Raw genomic sequence first — 16,859 nt, 5'->3', positions numbered from 1 at the left:
TTTCTAAAAGTGGCATTTTCAGGCTTGCAATTCACAATACAAAGTTGTTATTTTAAATTATGAGTCCAGAGACACCTAACGTGAAATAGACATCTTGTCACAAATGTAATAAGACACTCCCAATGTTAACCTATGGGATAGATGGGACTTGCAGTAGTGAAAAATGAATTTAAGATGTTTTCATTACCTGGACATGTAAATCTTAGAAGTACATGCCCAGCTTTTGAAAGGCACCAAACCCTGCCCTCAGGGCTGTCCAGTCCTACCTTTAGGGGTGACATATGTGGTTTGAGCCTTGCAAGTGAGTTAACTTGCCAGGTTGACATGACAGTTTAAAACTGCACACACAGACTCTGTAAAGGCAGGCATGAGACATGATTAAAGGGCTACTAAAGTGTGTGGCACAATCAGTGCTATAGGACAACTAGTAGCATTTAATTTATTTGTAGGCCCTGGTCACAGGTAGTGCATGTTACTAGGGACGTAAAAGTACATTAAATATGCCAATTGTGGATAGGCCAGGGGTGCCATGTTTTAGGATAGGAGCACATGCACTTAAGCTCTGTTCAGCAATGGTAAAGTACCCAGAGTCCTAAACCAACAAAAACAAATTCAGCAAAAAAGATGCAGAGAAAGGCAAAAAGTTTGGGGATGACCTGCAGAAAGGGTCAGGTCCAACAGTTGGAAAGGTCAGAGTGAGCAAAGCCTGCACCCATGCCCGTGAAGGTCTTGACATGGATTGACTTTGGCTCTGCAATGCTCTCAGTGAAGCCCTCTATGTTTGGACTTAAAAACTTTTCTGGAAGTCAAATCTCATTTAGCAGAGCAAACCAGCAAATTGGGTCTGACTGGCGATTTCAATGGCTTCAGCTCAATGGCAGTTCCGGTCTCCCACTAGAAAAGTTGGCAAAAAATGTCTAAGACCTAGCTTTTGCAGTTTGAGCAGGAAGAGTATACTAGGACACTGAGGGGGTCATTACCGCCGCCCGCCAGGCGGGAACAGCCATTTGGCTGCCACTCAGCCAAAATAGCGCTGCCCCCATTCCGACATTCCCACTGGGCCGGCGGGCGCTAACCATGTTAGCGCTCGCCGGCCCAGCGGGAATGAGGGCCGCAACACAGGAGCCGGCTCCGAATGGAGCCGGCGGTGTTGCGGCAGTGCGACGGGTGCAGTTGCACCCGTCGCGCTTTTCACTATCTGCTAGGCAGATATGATAATAATATAATATTATCAATATCATTATGATGAACAGTGCTTTAGATGACATGCATTTTTTGCATTCTTCATTTGCAGCTCATTGCCTCACAGTATGTTTCTCATACTCCCATACAAACTTCAGCAATTAATTAACACTTTTTTGATTTTTTTTTAAGCTTTTATTTTATTTTTTATTTTTATGTTTTTATTCTATTTTACATTTCTCAAATGTTTATTTTAGATTTTTAAAATGTTGCTTTTCATTTTAATATTTTTATAAAAATTTTTGATTTCACCTTGATTTTTTCTATTCTTTTTTTTTGCATTTTGCCTCGATCCATCCATCTACCATAGGCACACAGCGGCATAACAGAGTTGATTATTTTTAGGTATAATTCTATTTCCTCCAGGATACCCTGCCTGCCATAGAGTAGCTGCACTGTAGACAGATCAGCATCATTCATTTTTTATGATTATTCCATTTCACCCTGGACCACTTAGCCTGCCATAGGCACACATTAACCTTCAGTTTGTTAGGGATTTTTCCACTTACCCATGCGCCTTCCTGACTGCACTGGTGTCTCCTTTAAAATAGAGACACATAAAGCAAAGAGTTATATCTGTATATTATGTTATCCTGATTGGAAATGAAATTTTATGGTATGGTGGTGAGGATTAACTTTAAAATGGTTGGATACATTGTTATTTTAAACTAAATAAATAGCCACACTAAATTGTATTGCCTATGTCTGTAATGATTAAAACTATAAAAATGCCAAACAGAAGGCCTGCACAGTGATGTCAGTATTCCAACCTCTTCTGCTTGTGTAGCTTAGTGCCATTGCCAACTGTGAGCTTTAAGATCACCCCAAAGACAATTGCTACCAAGAAAGTGGCCAGTGAGAAGGAGCAGCTTTTTATCACTGCAGTGCCAACCATTATCTTTTTTCGGGAGACATGGGCTTGACATACTGGCCTCCAGGGAGGAACTTGGCAGCAGCACTTCAGCATCAACAGCACCACCCCAACCAAAGCCCAAGATCATGTCTGTCAGTGAGGCAGCTGCTGCAATCATGTCAGCGCTGACGAACAGTGACGTTGAATTGGATTTGTCCCTTTCGCAGAGTAGTACCCAATCATGTATGAACCCCGGCAGAGTCTGGAAGACACCAGGAGCGGCAAGGGTAAGGAAAAGTTCTGAAAGCTTTAGAATTATGGAAGGGGATGATGAGGAAGATGACAATGATGAGCCAGTCATTAGGAAAGCTGAGACAGAGGAGTCTGACATTACTCCTCTTATTTATCCTGTTCCGAGGGATGTGGAACAACTAGCACTGCCAGCTCCCATGTTTGAAAAGCCCCAGATGAGACCTGCACCAACCCCCACCTGAGTATGCACTGTGGAGAGGCAATCAACGGCACACTCATCTACCTCCAGTTCTTCTTCAGGCATTGGCACTGGCCCACTTAGAAAGTACTCCTCCCCAGTTTGGGCCTTTTTAACCCTTAGCAAACAAGAGGAGAACATTGCAATATGCTCCATTTACCACACAAGTGTTCGTCGAGGTAAGTCTGGTTCACAGTTTGGAACTAGTGGCCAAAATACTCATGTGAAAAAACAACACGCAAACCGGTGGGAGCAGCACCATAAAAAATTGCAGAGCGTGGTTGTAGTGAAGGTGAAGCAAGCCGGAAAACTTTAGCTACAAGTCCAGTCATGGTGTGAGGTCATGAGGAAGAAGTGGGTGACATTTTCACACAAAGCAGTCATGTCACTTTCAGTACACCAGAATCACCAACCTCAGCGACCTCAAAATGACACAAGACTCTGAGTCAGATAGAGATAACATGACATACAGTGACTGTCCAAAGATGCACGTTGAGTCTACCACCGCCTACTTCTCGAACGTTGCCTGAGTCAATGACTCAAGAAAAGAAAAAAATCCAGGCTACTATTACTGGATTGCATAAGCAGGAGGGACCCTACGACCACAACCACCCAACAACACATTTGTACAACAGGAAGCTGGCAAAAATGTTAGTGCTGAACCTCCTCACTTTTTCTTTTAAGGAAGGAGTGGGATTTTTAAAATTTGTTGTGGCCATCTGCCCCAAATGGGAGGTTCCAAGTCGGACCTATTTTTCCAGGGTTGTTGTTCTAGTGCTGCGTCATGATGTGCTGCAAATGGTTGGACAAGCTTTGCAGCAAAGTGCTGTTCACACTATCCAGCTGACAACAGACATGTGGACCAGTTGTCAGGCGACGGATTACATGTGCATCACTGAACACTGGATCTCTTTTGCGGGGGTAAGGCAACAGTCATCTACATCTCTTAGCTCTGAGGAATGTTTTAAGGGTATTTAGCAGCCATGTTTGCCAGGGAGGAATCACTTATAGCTGCAAACATCTTAAACAATTTTAACATAAAGGTGTCTGAATGGCTGCGACCCAGAGGTCTCAGAATTTGATTTGTTGCCATGGACAATGGCAGTAACAGAAAAGGCCAAGGCAGATGGTGGTTATTTCAGTGTCCTGTGTTTGGAGCTTTGTATCACCTTGCTTGTGTAAGTGTTGCTTTAAAAAGAAGACATAGGCCCTCATTACAACAAGTGGTGGTGATACTACCAACAGGCTGACGGCAATTACCACCAAATTATGACCACGGCAGAAAGATCTCAGAGAGACAGCCACTTTACCACACCGACTGCCAGTGCGGAAACAACAAACACCACGGTGATAGCCGGCTACAGCCAGGCAGAAGTCAATGTCTCTCCCACCACATTAAGACATGCCAATCCGCTACCTTTTCCGGGGCGGTACCAACGACATCAAAAGCCTGGCGGAAACACTGCACAGAAGTGAAAGGACTCACCATCGGAGACACAGGGAACAACCACGCCGCCATGGAGCCCGAGCTGGATGTCTTCCCCATGATCTTCTACATGCTACTCCACCATGAACAGCAACGAAGGCGAAGACGACAATGGTGAGTACAGCCATGTAGCACACAAGGAAGGGAGGGAAGAAAACGAGAGTGACACACACAAGCACCACACACACCCGACATACACACACCATACACACAACCAGATGCACAAGAATACAATTTATTCCCCCTAAATCGGCTGAATAATGCAAGGACAAAATGAATTTAATAAAGTGAGTGTAATAAGATCAACACAGTATAAAAATACCTCAGCCAATGTTACAGATATATACAATTGTACAGTTCAAGGGACACTGCCCAGTCCACAGGTTGCGTAGGCCACATGGCCACAGGCCAAAGTCCAAGGCCCCACTTGTCATGTGCATCAACATGGAGAGAACACTGTAGGGGCATCATTTGGGAAATAGGCAGGCACCTCAGGGGGATGGGAGACGGGGGGCATCTTAGCAGGCAGATGGAAAACACCACTGGTTCTGGAGGGTGCAACATGCCCTGTGCTTGGTCCTGGGGTGTGCAAGGCCACAGTCTCACAAGTGGATGACTTGCCCACTTGCCCTGGAGGAGGCAACACGCCCTGTGCTTGGTCCTGGGTAGTGCAAGGCCACAGTCTCTCGAGTGGGTGACATCCCCACTGGTTCTGGAGGGTGCATCGTGCCCGGTGCTCTTGATCCTGGGGAGGCTGGGATTGGTGGGTGTTTTACCCACTGGTTCTGAATGTGGCATCGTGCCCTGTACTCTTGATCCTAGGGAAGCTGGTGTTGGTGGGTGACATCCCCCTTGTTCTGGAGGGGGCATCATGCCCTGTTCTCTTGATCCTGGGGAGGCTGGTATTGGTGGGTGTCTTACCCACTGGTTCTGGAGGGGGCATTGTGCCCTGTGCTCTTGATCCTGGGGAGGCTGGGATTGGTGAGTGTTTTACCCACTGGTCCTGGAAGGGGCATCATGCCCTGTGCTCTTGATCCTGGGGAGGCTGGGGTTTGGTGGGTGACATCCCCACTGGTTCTGGAGGGTGCCTTGTGCGTTGTGCTCTTGATCCTGGGGAGGCAGGGGTTGGTGGGTGTCTTACCCACTGGTTCTGGAGGAGGCATTGTTCCCTGTGCTCTTGATCCTGGGTAGTGCAAGGTCACAGTCTCTCAGGTGGGTGTCATGCCCACTTGATTTGCAGGGGGCAGGCTTCACAGCAGCCTATGGAGGCAGGACTACATACTGTCCACCGGCAGTGCTGGCTGCTCAGTGGTGGTAGTGGTGCTGCTGCAGCCACTGGTGGGGGAAGGCTCATGCCCATCCCCTGCAGCCTCGGATGGCTGCCCACTGGAGGTGGCAGTGCTGCTGGTGGGGGAGGCTCCTGCCCATCCCCTGCAGCCTCAGACGGCTTCCCACTGTAGGTGGCGGTGCAGCTGGTGGGGGGAAGCTCCTGCCCATCCCCTGCAGCCTCGGATGGCAGCACAACCATGGTTGGTGGTGGGGGCTCCGTTACAGTTCCTGCCTCAGGCCCATTGCCCTTCCTGCCTGCTGGTGCTGGCTCCCTGTTCTTCCTTGCAGCATCCAGGGCAGGCTCCTTGGTCTTCCTTGCAGCAGCTGGGGCAGGCTCCTTGGTTTTCCTTGCAGAAGCTGGGGCACGCTCCATTACCTTGAGGCTGCCTGGTGTAGGCTCCTTTACCTTCAGGACATTTCCCACCACAGGTGGGTGTGGTGACTACTGGGCCCATGGACTGGGTGACTGAGGTGCTTCACTTGGTTTCTGCCACCCTGGCCGGATGTGCAGGATGGGGGAGGGGTAGGGAAGAGGCCAATGGTGGATAGGAAAAGCTTTTTAGGGACATTTGGGCGGGAAGAGGGAGAAGGTTTGGGAGTGGAGGAAGAGGGAGTGGTTGTAGGAAGTGTCCGTCTGCTGATTTTGGGTGCAGGTGCATGGGCTGGATGCTGTTGTGAGGTGGATGGCTGTTGGGTGTCTGAGTGCTTGCATTTGTGTACTTTAGGAGGGGGGACAGACTCAGTGGGAGAGGACACAGGGGACGTGTGCGTGGCTGTTGTGGAGGTGTCTGCCAGTGAGGTGTGTGTTCTGTTGGGTGTGGTGGTAATGCTGGTAGTGGATGAGGATGTAGTGCATGCAGGTTTGAGTGTACACAGAACTGGGATGGAGGTGGAGGAGGAAGAGGAGGAGGGGGACACATTGGAAATTGTGGATGTTGGTATGTCTGCATCTGGATGGTGATTGTGTGAATGCTTGTGGGATGATGTGTGGTGCTTGTGTTTGCCGGTGCCACTCTTGTGTGTTGTCTTGTGTGCATGCTCGTCTGCCTGTATGCTTGGGATAGGTTGGGGTTGAGTGGAATGGGATTGGGAAGAAGAAGTTGGAGGGGGAGGGTGGAAACAGGGACAATGGCTGCCATCAGATAGGAGGCCAGAGCCTGGATTTATCTCTGTTGGGCCACCAAGCCAGTGTGAATGCCCTCCAGAAATGCATTAGATTGTTGCATCTGGGCTGCCAGCCCTTGGATGGTATTCAGAATGGTTGACTGCCTCCTCACTCAGGGCAGCAGGGCTAACTGGGGCAGGGCCTGTGGTGCCTGGGGAAAAGTAGATGCCCACCCTCCTGGGTGAGCGGGCACGGGCAACTCGCTGAGGGGCTGCTGGAAGGAGGGTGCTGGTACGGGGGTGGCGGCTGTGCCTGTAGCTGGGGTTTTCACAGAGGTATCCGCCACCAACAGGGAGCTTCCATTGGAGGAGGTTTCTGTGTTAGAACTGCTGTTCTGCCGCTCTGTTCCCCTCGCCCTCCATCCCACTAGTGCCCTCACCATCAGTGGACTCTGTCTCCTGGGTCCTGGGGATGCAGCTCCCTCCATCGCTGGTGCATCTGCTCCTCCACCAGATGATGCTAATGCACTTACGTACAGGGTGACAAAACAAAAAGAGGGGAGAGACAAAGGATACACTTGGTCAATGGCTGCACCAACACCACCGTTGGTGTGCATAGCACCCTCACACACAGGGTACAAGCCTACGCACTATGCATTGCACTACCAGTGATATTGGTAGCCACCAAGGCATGGGGAGAGGCACACATTGGCAAATCCAGCACACCTGGGACCCACGCAGCCTTGACCAGTAGCGGATGGCTACGAGCTAGGTAGCAGGATTATCCCCTCTGGACCCTTGCCACCAGGTGACCTATGCTGCAATATCAGGCCTGGCTTAGGGGTACCCACTGACACACATCCTCCACCCGGATACCACCATACCATGTGTAAGTTGTAATGATGGGCACTGTACTCACCCCCTTGTGGGTGCTGTGATGCCCTGAAGCGCCCATCCAGCTCCAGATAGGTCACAGCCAGTATGCGGGCCATCAGGGGGGGGTCAGGGGTCGACTGGCACCCCTTCCTCATTGGGAGGCCATCCCCAGCTGGGCCTCCACCATCTTCCATGCCCAGCGTCTCAGGTCCTCCCTCCGTTTCTGACAGTGGGTGCTTCGCCTGCCATAGACCCCCAGGATCCGAACCTCCTTGGTGATGGCACGCCATGCACCCTTCATTTGCTGGGCGCTGACCTGCAGAGGCAATACACAGGAAAATAGATTTTGTCAGACAGTCCTGCCTGTTAGACTTATGGCCCACTATACCCCTTCACATCACCATTTACACACACAAAGCCCAGCACACAACCTGTACGCCGCCCAGGGGACATCCACCCATCCCCCTTACACAAGGCCTTCATACACCACTCCACGCATTCATGCCACATGCATCATACCCACAGTGTACTCACCTGTTGGTCTGGAGGCCCATACAGCAGTCCGTACTGGGGTAGGACCCCATCCACCAGTCTCTCCAACTCTGCCAAAGTGAAGGCAGGGGCCCTTTCCCCAATCACACGGGCCATGGTAGGTTACAGACACAGGTCACAGCAGCACATGCAGGGTAGGTCCTCTCCTGTTAAAGGTCAGGTAGCAAGTGAGAAATCAGATAGAAAATGGTGGTCACGTCCACAGCGGTGCATACTGTCACCACCGGCGTACATCACCATTGGTCATTGTAACCCATAGGGCCCAATGTTAACCAATGAGGTGTTGCACTGTGGTTCCCGACCGCCTCCCGCAACAGCACACAACGTCAGTGGAATTACCTCACTTCCACCTGTCCCTCCTCACAGGACAGGCGGACACCATTTCAGGGGAGAGGGGAGGCAGGACCTGGATAATTACTGCGTCACTGTTAAATTTGGACATACAGGACAATTCTCACTAACCCATTACAATTTGACAGCATGCATTGTACTGTTGTTGCCCCATTGTTTGGTTTGTGACCGTCTCCTCACTCTTTTGTCCCTTAGATTTCTACTGCTGCAGATGAATATGCGATAGAGGCATACCTCTGTGTACAGACCCCTGGTGGACTTGGCAACAAAGGAGGACAGGTACATAATACTCGCCTATAGACTTGACAGGGCCACAATCACAGAGCGGTGTGCCCAATTAGAGCCTGACCTGATATCTGCTATCAGTCATCCCACTGGGATCCCCCCTCTTGTGCAAGTTCTATCAGTGCTCCATTTCCTGGCAACTGGTTCTTTCAAAGTAACAGTCTGCTTGGCAGCAGGAATGTCACAGCCAATGTTCTCAATAGTGCTGACAAGAATGTTATCTGCCCTTATTAAACACATGTGCAGCTACATTGTATTTCCCCAGGTGGAAAATTTGGCCACAGTGAAAGCTGACTTTTATGCAATGGGACATATCCCCAACACAATTGGGGCGATTGATGGAACACATATTGCATTTGTCCCCCCCAGTCAAAATGAACAGGTATACAGAAATCATAAGAGTTTCCACTCAATGAAGGTTCAAATGGTGTGCTTGGTGGCCCAGTACATCTCCCATGTCAATGCTAAGTATCCTGGGAAGGTGCATGATGCTTTCATCCTGAGGAATGGCAGCATCCCAAATGTGATGGCCCAACTACAGAGGCACAGGGTGTGGCTAATAGGTGAGCCCTAGTCCCCACCCAGTATATGTTGGTGTATGGGCATAGTGTGGGCCATATGGGATAGTGTGTGGCTAAATGTTGTCCCTCAATATTTGCAGGTGACTCTGGTTACCCCAACCTCTCATGGCTACTGACCCCTGTGAGGAATGCCAGGAGAAGGGCAGAAGAACATTACAATGAGGCAAACGGGTGAACCAGAAGGATCATAGAAAGAACCTTTGGCCTCCTGAAGGCCAGGTTTTGGTGCCTCCATCTAACAGGTGGATCCCTGTGCTACTAACCCAAGAAGATCTGTCATATAATAGTGGCTTTCTGCATGTTGCACAATGTTGCCCTCAGACGCCATGTGCCTTTTCTGCAGAAGGAGGAGACTGGAGATGCCCATGTGCCAGCAGTGGACCCTGTGGACAGTGAGGATGAGGAGGCAAAGGATGAGGATCAGGACAACAGAACAGCAGTGATCAGACAATATTTCCAATATCATTATTTTGAAATTCTTTGGCACGAGCATACTGTTATTTCCCCCTTCTATGTCCACTTACTGTACCCTTTGGCAATTAATTTTTCAGATGTTGGTGCCTCACAATAGTTCCTGGTGTGATCACTGCAGCCAACTACAGGTCTTTCATATGTGCTCATTTACTGTGCAGTTGAATTGCAATGTTTGTAGATGGTTAGCGTATACATACTAAAAATTGTGACATACTCCATACTTGATTCTCTCTAGTGTGCATGCTTTAGTGATAGGTGTCTATGCAGGGCTGTGTGTGATGTCCATGCATTGGTATGGCATGCAGGGCTTGGCATTGGGATGAGCGAGATGTGATGGTGGGGTGTGTGGGGGCTGGTGGAGTGATGGGAATGATGGTGAGGGTGGGGTATGTGATGTCATGCAGGTAGGGGGGTGATAGAAGTAGAGAGCTGAGTTACCAGAGTCCAGTCCTCCTCCTACTCTGGCAAGGCCCTCAGGATGCCTGATTGCCAAGACTTGCTCCTCCCATGCTGTGAGTTGTAGGGGAGGAGTTGGGAGTCCACCGCCAGTCCTCTGTACAGTGAGTTGGTGTCTTGCTGCAATTGAACATACCTTCCGCCTTAGGTCATTCCACCTCTTCCTGATGACATCCCTAGTTCTTGGGTGCTATCCCACGGCATTGACCCTGTCCACGATTCAACGCCATAGCTCCATCTTCCTTGCAATCGATATCTGCTGCACCTGTGCTCCAAATAGTTGAGGCTCTACTCTGATGATTTCCCTCCACCATGACCTTTAGCTCCTCCTATCAGAATTGGGAGTGTCTTTGTCGTGCCATGGGTGTTGTTTGAGTTGTGTAGGTGAGGGTGTGTATGGTAATGCTTTGGGGTTTGTGATGTGGGATACGTGAGTGGTGTATAGGTGTGAGTAGTTTGTGGCTCCAGTTGTGTCAGTGGTCTCCCTCTGGTGGCAATTGTTTGTAGTCGTAAAAGGGTTGTGGGTATTGTGGGTGTATGTTTTATAGTAGTGTGAGTGGGTGTGTGTGGTGTGTGTATGGGAGTCAGGTGTGTGTTATTTAAATTGACCGAGTAATGTTTGTTTTGTATGTGTGTGTATTTTGAGCGCAGCGGTATGTACTGCCAATGGTTTACCGCCGTTCAATGTGCGCCATGGTGATTTGTAGGTCATAATGTGGTGGGCATTCTTCTGTTGGCGTAATGGTGTGGGTTTTTATACCGGCAGTTTATCAGTGACCTTTGGTGTGGCGGAATTTTGTATGTAGCTGAATAGTGACGGATTGGTGTGTGGTGAATGGATATCCGCCGCAGGGGCGGTATGTTGGCATCAGTCAGCATGGCGGTAAGTGGGATTTACCACCAATGTCATAATGAGGGCCATAGTCAGCAACACACTGAGCACTTCCTGAAGAATTTGCACTCATTTTGTATATTCCTTTAAAGCTTGGAGCAGTTAAGGATTCTGCAATGTGCTCATATAGTGTCAGTTAGAGCCCTGATACAAGAGCTGCCAAAACACATTGGAACTCAACCTATTGCATGTTGCAATGTCTGTTTGAGCAGTACAGACAGATCAAAGACTATGGTGGTCATTATGAACATGGCGGGAACCAGCAGTAACTACCGCCAACAGGCTGGTGGTCCGGACCGCCAAATAATGAAGCACATGAGAAACAAGTAGCAATCTAGCCACACACCGCCAGCTTAGGAGTGGTGGCGAGGACGGAGGAGGCCGCCCACAGTCCGGCGGAAAGGCCACACCTCCCCACCAAATAATGAAGCACAAGACCTCTGTCAGTTCCGGGACGGGAACCATGCGTGGCAGAAACTAACTAGATAAAAGGAAACTCTCGCCGGACGTACACACAATGCCGAAGTAGACATGGAGAGAGAGTTGCACATAATGCCAGTGCTGCTCCTTGCCATATACCTCCACGACCGTGACCGCCAATGAAAATGATGACGGTAAGTACTGCAACCTAGTACAATAGGGAAGAAGGGGCACAGCTACACACCCAGCCTACCCACCCTGCAATGCACTCCCAACCCCTCACACTATCCTATACCATACACACCAGAACAAGAAGTATTTTTCTGACACAAGGCCACAAAGACCGGCACAAAAGTATACACATGTGCACACCACACCCCTACAATGAAACAATGAACAACGTCACCATACGGTGCCAACAGCACCTTTGGGCAATCAAACTTTAAGATGCGTAAAACAATGTAATATCCGAATAAGGCCATTGGCCAGTCCATAAAGAATACTCTGAAGGGCCCAGATGGGCCATACTTGACTCCCACAAGTGCACAGGGTACTCCACTGTAAAGGGACATCAAAGGGGCAGCCAGGCACCTCAGGGAACAGGGGCAGGGGTGGCGGGTGTGGACTTACATCTGGAAGTGGGGCTTCTCCAATGTAGTAATATACAAATTTTTGCTACAGTGAGTGCAATAGCAATCAATCGTCTTGTATGGTTTGTTAGATTTGGGAGATCAGTAACATCATGTAATATAACTAATTTTTCTGTTAAAGGAATGGGCACATGTATAGCTCTGTGTATAGAGGAAGTTATAGAAGACCAGTATTCCATCAAAACTGGACATCAAAATAAAATGTGTAGGATATCACAGTCCTCATGAGGACACCTCCAACAGGTAGAATGGTGTAGTAAACCTGCTGCCTTGAGTTTTTGTGGTGACCAGTACCAATTATGAAGAATTTTGAAAAGAGTAAATTTCATTCTTGCCTCTCTGGCCTCTCTGATTCCTTTATCCATGTACATAACAACATCCGTCCAGTCCTCATTGGAATACGCTACATTAAGTAATCCTTGCCATTTGACGTGGAGTTGTGCTAGTAATGGTGATGAATGTAGTTTATGCACAATGAGATTATAAAATCCAGAGACCGCTCCTTTCAATTTCCCCCACGTTTTTAAGTATTGTACGACTGGGGAATCCTCAGGTATCCACGGAAATGGTCCTAGTCTACTAAGTAGAGCTTGTTTCAGTTGTAAGTATTTCCCCTTTTGAGAGCTAGGGAGTTGAAATTCTATCTGAAGCATCGTAATGGTTTTAAGCTCGCCTTCTAAAGTGAATAAATGATCCAGCATTAGAATACCTGCTCTCTCCCATATATCCCAGGAAATTGTCTGTTTCCCTATTTTAATATCAGCATTATGCCATATGGGTGCCTTATTATGTAGCCTCGGATTACTCTTAAAGAGTTTGTGGGAGTGTATCCAAATCTTAAGCATAGACTGAATAATAGGGTAAGAACTTTGTAAAGCAGGCGATTTATGATTATAAAACATTTGCAAACCTGAAGATACCTGTAAAGATTGCTTTTCAATAAGAACCCATAGTGGGGGGTCATCCTGTATTGGCTAAAGATAAACCAATTGAGATAAATGGAGGGCTGTATAGTAATGTTCAATGCATGGTAAACTAAGGCCACCAGATCGCCTGTGAGCAATCAGTTTGGAGATTTTGAGTCTAGGTCTCAGAGATCCCCAAATAAAGGTTTTAATACCTTTGTCAATGTCTCGCAGTATAGATATTTTAACTGTCAAAGGTAACATACCTAAAACATATGTGAAACGAGGCACTATAATGATTTTCACTGCCTGGACTCTACCCCAAAAGGACAGGTTAAGATGGGACCATTTTTCATATTCTGACTTTGTTTTAGCAATGAGTGGATCTAAGTTATCTTGAATCATACGTTCTAAACCAGTGTTGATATAAATACCTAGATACTTCAGGCGATCAGCTTTCCATTGAAAATTGTAGCCTAAGATAGCTGCTTTTGTTGTGCCCCGGGACAATGGGAGAGCTTCACTCTTATTCCAATTGACTTTGTATCCAGAAATGTTTGAGAAGTGAGAAATAGTAGACATGAGTGCCGAGAATGAAGTAGGTAGATCTGTAAGTGTGAGTAATATGTCATCCACGTATAGAAGTAGTTTTGAGAAGCCTGCTGGTGTAGGAATGCCTGCTATTTGTGAACACTGTCTTATTGCTGCAGCCAGTGGTTCAAGTGCAAGAAGAAATAAGAGGGGCGATAAAGGGCAACCCTGGTGGGTACCTCTTTCAACTAAAATGGTTTTTGAAAGGAAACCCCCACAATTCACTTGTGCAGATGGTATCTTGTATAACCATTGAACCTTAGAGATAAAATCATCACCTAATCCCAACCTACGCAAAGTACGGAACATATAGCTCCATTCAATGCGGTCAAAGGCTTTCATTGGCATCTAAGGATAATGCTACTCTGTCTTCTCCAGCATCCTTGGAAAACCAAAGCATGTGAGCCAAAGTGCGGAGATGGCTACGAGAGTTTCTGCCTGGCATGAATCCAACTTGAGAATTATGTATGAGTTTAGAGATAACTTGTTTGAGTCTTTTGGCAAGAATGGTGGCTAATAGCTTTGAATCTGTATTCAGAAGAGAAATCGGACGATAGTTACTGCAGTATAATGGATCCTTCTCAGGTTTGGGAAGGACAGTTATGATAGCTTTATTTGAGAGTGAGGAGAGACTACCAGTTTCCTCTGCTTCTTTATGAACCTCATAAAGGGCATCTATTGCTTTTGGTTTTACCCAACGGTAAAATTCCCCAGGAAAACCATCTTCTCCTGGTGCTTTATTGTATGGGAGACTGGAGATTGCTTGTGCAATTTCATCCTTTGTTATTTCGCCAGTCAGTATGAGCTGGTCCTGTTCATTGAGACAGGGGAGTGTTATTTTATCCAAGAATTCCTGTTCTTTGAGGAGGTCATCATCAACTTCTGAACTATATAACTTGGCATAATAATCTGCAAACGTATTAGCTATTGCTTGAGTCTCAGTTATTAGTTTACCCTCAGGGTTATATATAGCTGGAATAGCTGTCATAGCTTCTCGCTGTTTTAATCATGCCGCTAGTAAACTGCCTGCTTTTTCTCCTTGTTCATAATTGCGAGCCTTAAATCTATATAGCATATATTCTGCTTTGGAAGTATATAGTGTATTAAGTTCCATCTTAGCTTTTTCCAATCTGCATCTGGAAGCTTCAGTTGGATTACTAAAATGAGTATGTGTCAGTGTTTTGATATCATTTTCCAAAATGGCCTGTTGTTCTATTCTGCGTTTATTTGTTATGGCAGAATCCCTCATAATTTGCCCCCTAATAGTGGCTTTTGCGGCTGCCCATAAGATTTGTGGAGAAGAAACTGATCCTTTGTTATCTTTCATATAAGTAGTCAAATGTTATTGTAATTGTGACTTTTCTGCTGGTAGTTTGTAGCGTGATATGTTTAATCGCCATGGTTTCCTACAAGGGCGTTTCAGACCCCAATCAAGTTGGAGACTGATTTCTAAAATATCACAATCTAGTACTTGTGGTGTAATAGAATGTGAAATAAGGAAGTAATCTATTCTAGAATGGGAATCATGTACTGTTGAGTGATATGTAAACCCCTTATCTGATAGATGTAGTAAACGCCAGATTTCGATCAAACCATGATCTTCTCTGATGTCTCCCAGTATGGCTCTATCTCTACCATGAGTTGTGTCCAGGGGACCTGTTCTGTCTAAGATCACATCTGGTGCAAGATTCCAATCGCCTCCCAAAACTATTCTGGAAATTCCCATTTCTGTTAAAATTCTATTTAGATGAAGGAAAAAGGGGGCTTTAGTCCCAACAGGGGCATAAATGGAACCCACTCCTAATATATTGTTACCAACTTTAAGCTTCGCTAAAACAAATCTACCATCCTCATCTGACCATGACTGAAGTATTTGGCATTGCAGTGTTTTCCGTATTAGAATGGCTACACCACTTTTTCTAGTAGTAGTGTGGGATGTAGCATCTCCTGATATGTCAGAAGGGGATTTGCAGATGTAAAGAATCTGGCCTACCCAATCTCCTTTTAATTTTCCTGATTCTATATTAGATAGATGAGTCTCCTGGATGAGAGCAATGTCAGTATGTTTGGAGGCTAAATAGGAAAGAATTTTCTTCCTTTTAATGCAATTAGTAAAGCTATTGACATTGAGAGAGGCAATTTGCATAGGACTTGTCATGATGATGATTAAAAATGTTAGAGTATATTTGTACTGTGTGAAACAGAGTCAAAATGCTAAAAAAAGGAAAAGGAAGTAGATAAATTATATGGTAATGTGATAATGAGAACTTATTGAAGGAAAAAAAAAACGTGAAACCAATATGTGGAACTATAATCATAAAATATTGTTAACACTAAACTCTAAATGGTGTAAGTACACCGTTCTAAGTGCTAGAATGTAAAAGAACTCTGCAGATCAAATAATATGTATCTTTGGTCGGTGGGTCTAAACCTCAATTCGAAACCCAGACTCTGGAGAGGAGGAAAGAAAAACCACTCATGGTAAACAGATTCTAAGAAAACTCACTCCATGGAGTTATAAAATCTATCCAAGAGAAAATCTGCAAGTACAAATACAGTAGGAAATGTACATGGTTATTGAACAGCAATATATGAGGATAGGAAATAAATCATATCCATCAGAATTAATAACTGTAGTAAAACAGTAATAACATTATATTAATACATAGCATGTATAAATATACTCATCTAGCTGGAAGAAGTGATAGTGGAAAGTTGAGCATCAGTTACTTTATTAAAAGATGTGGGTGACTTTAGAGGTGATCTCGATTTGTCTCTGGGATTTTCCTGTGTGAGGGACTTTACGCAGTGGACTGCTTTATCTCTGTCAAACTGTTTCTTAAATGTACAAACGTGTAATCTACCGGTGCGATGGCTTCGTGGATCTTTCTGTAATTGAAGCAGACTATTCATAGATGTTTACTCCAGTGGCGTTGAGTGCATATGTTGGTAATCCAAACTGTCCAGGAAGCGTACCAGATCCTCAGGCTCTGTGTAATCCCTTGAGTTCCCATCCATTGTGATTCACATTGTGGCAGGTTCTAAAAGACCATATTTGATATCCCATTTGTGAAGTTTGGCCTAAGTTGCAGGAACGCTTTTCGTTTGGCATTGGTTTCAGTGGAGAAGTCTGCAGCAATAAATACTTTATGGCCTTCCAACTCATACGGACCATGTTTAAGAGCAGCTATTAATATTTGGCGGACCTGTTCATCACTTAAAAGGCATGCTATAATCGATCTAGGTCTAGATTCAAGAGTTGAAGTTGAAGTTCTTGATCGAATTCTGTGAGCTCTCTGCAACTCAAGGGGATGCTCAAAAG

Source organism: Pleurodeles waltl, chromosome 8 (assembly GCF_031143425.1).
Source record: "Pleurodeles waltl isolate 20211129_DDA chromosome 8, aPleWal1.hap1.20221129, whole genome shotgun sequence".
NCBI classification, from domain to species: Eukaryota; Metazoa; Chordata; class Amphibia; order Caudata; family Salamandridae; genus Pleurodeles; species Pleurodeles waltl.
This window is presented reverse-complemented; position numbering follows the sequence as displayed.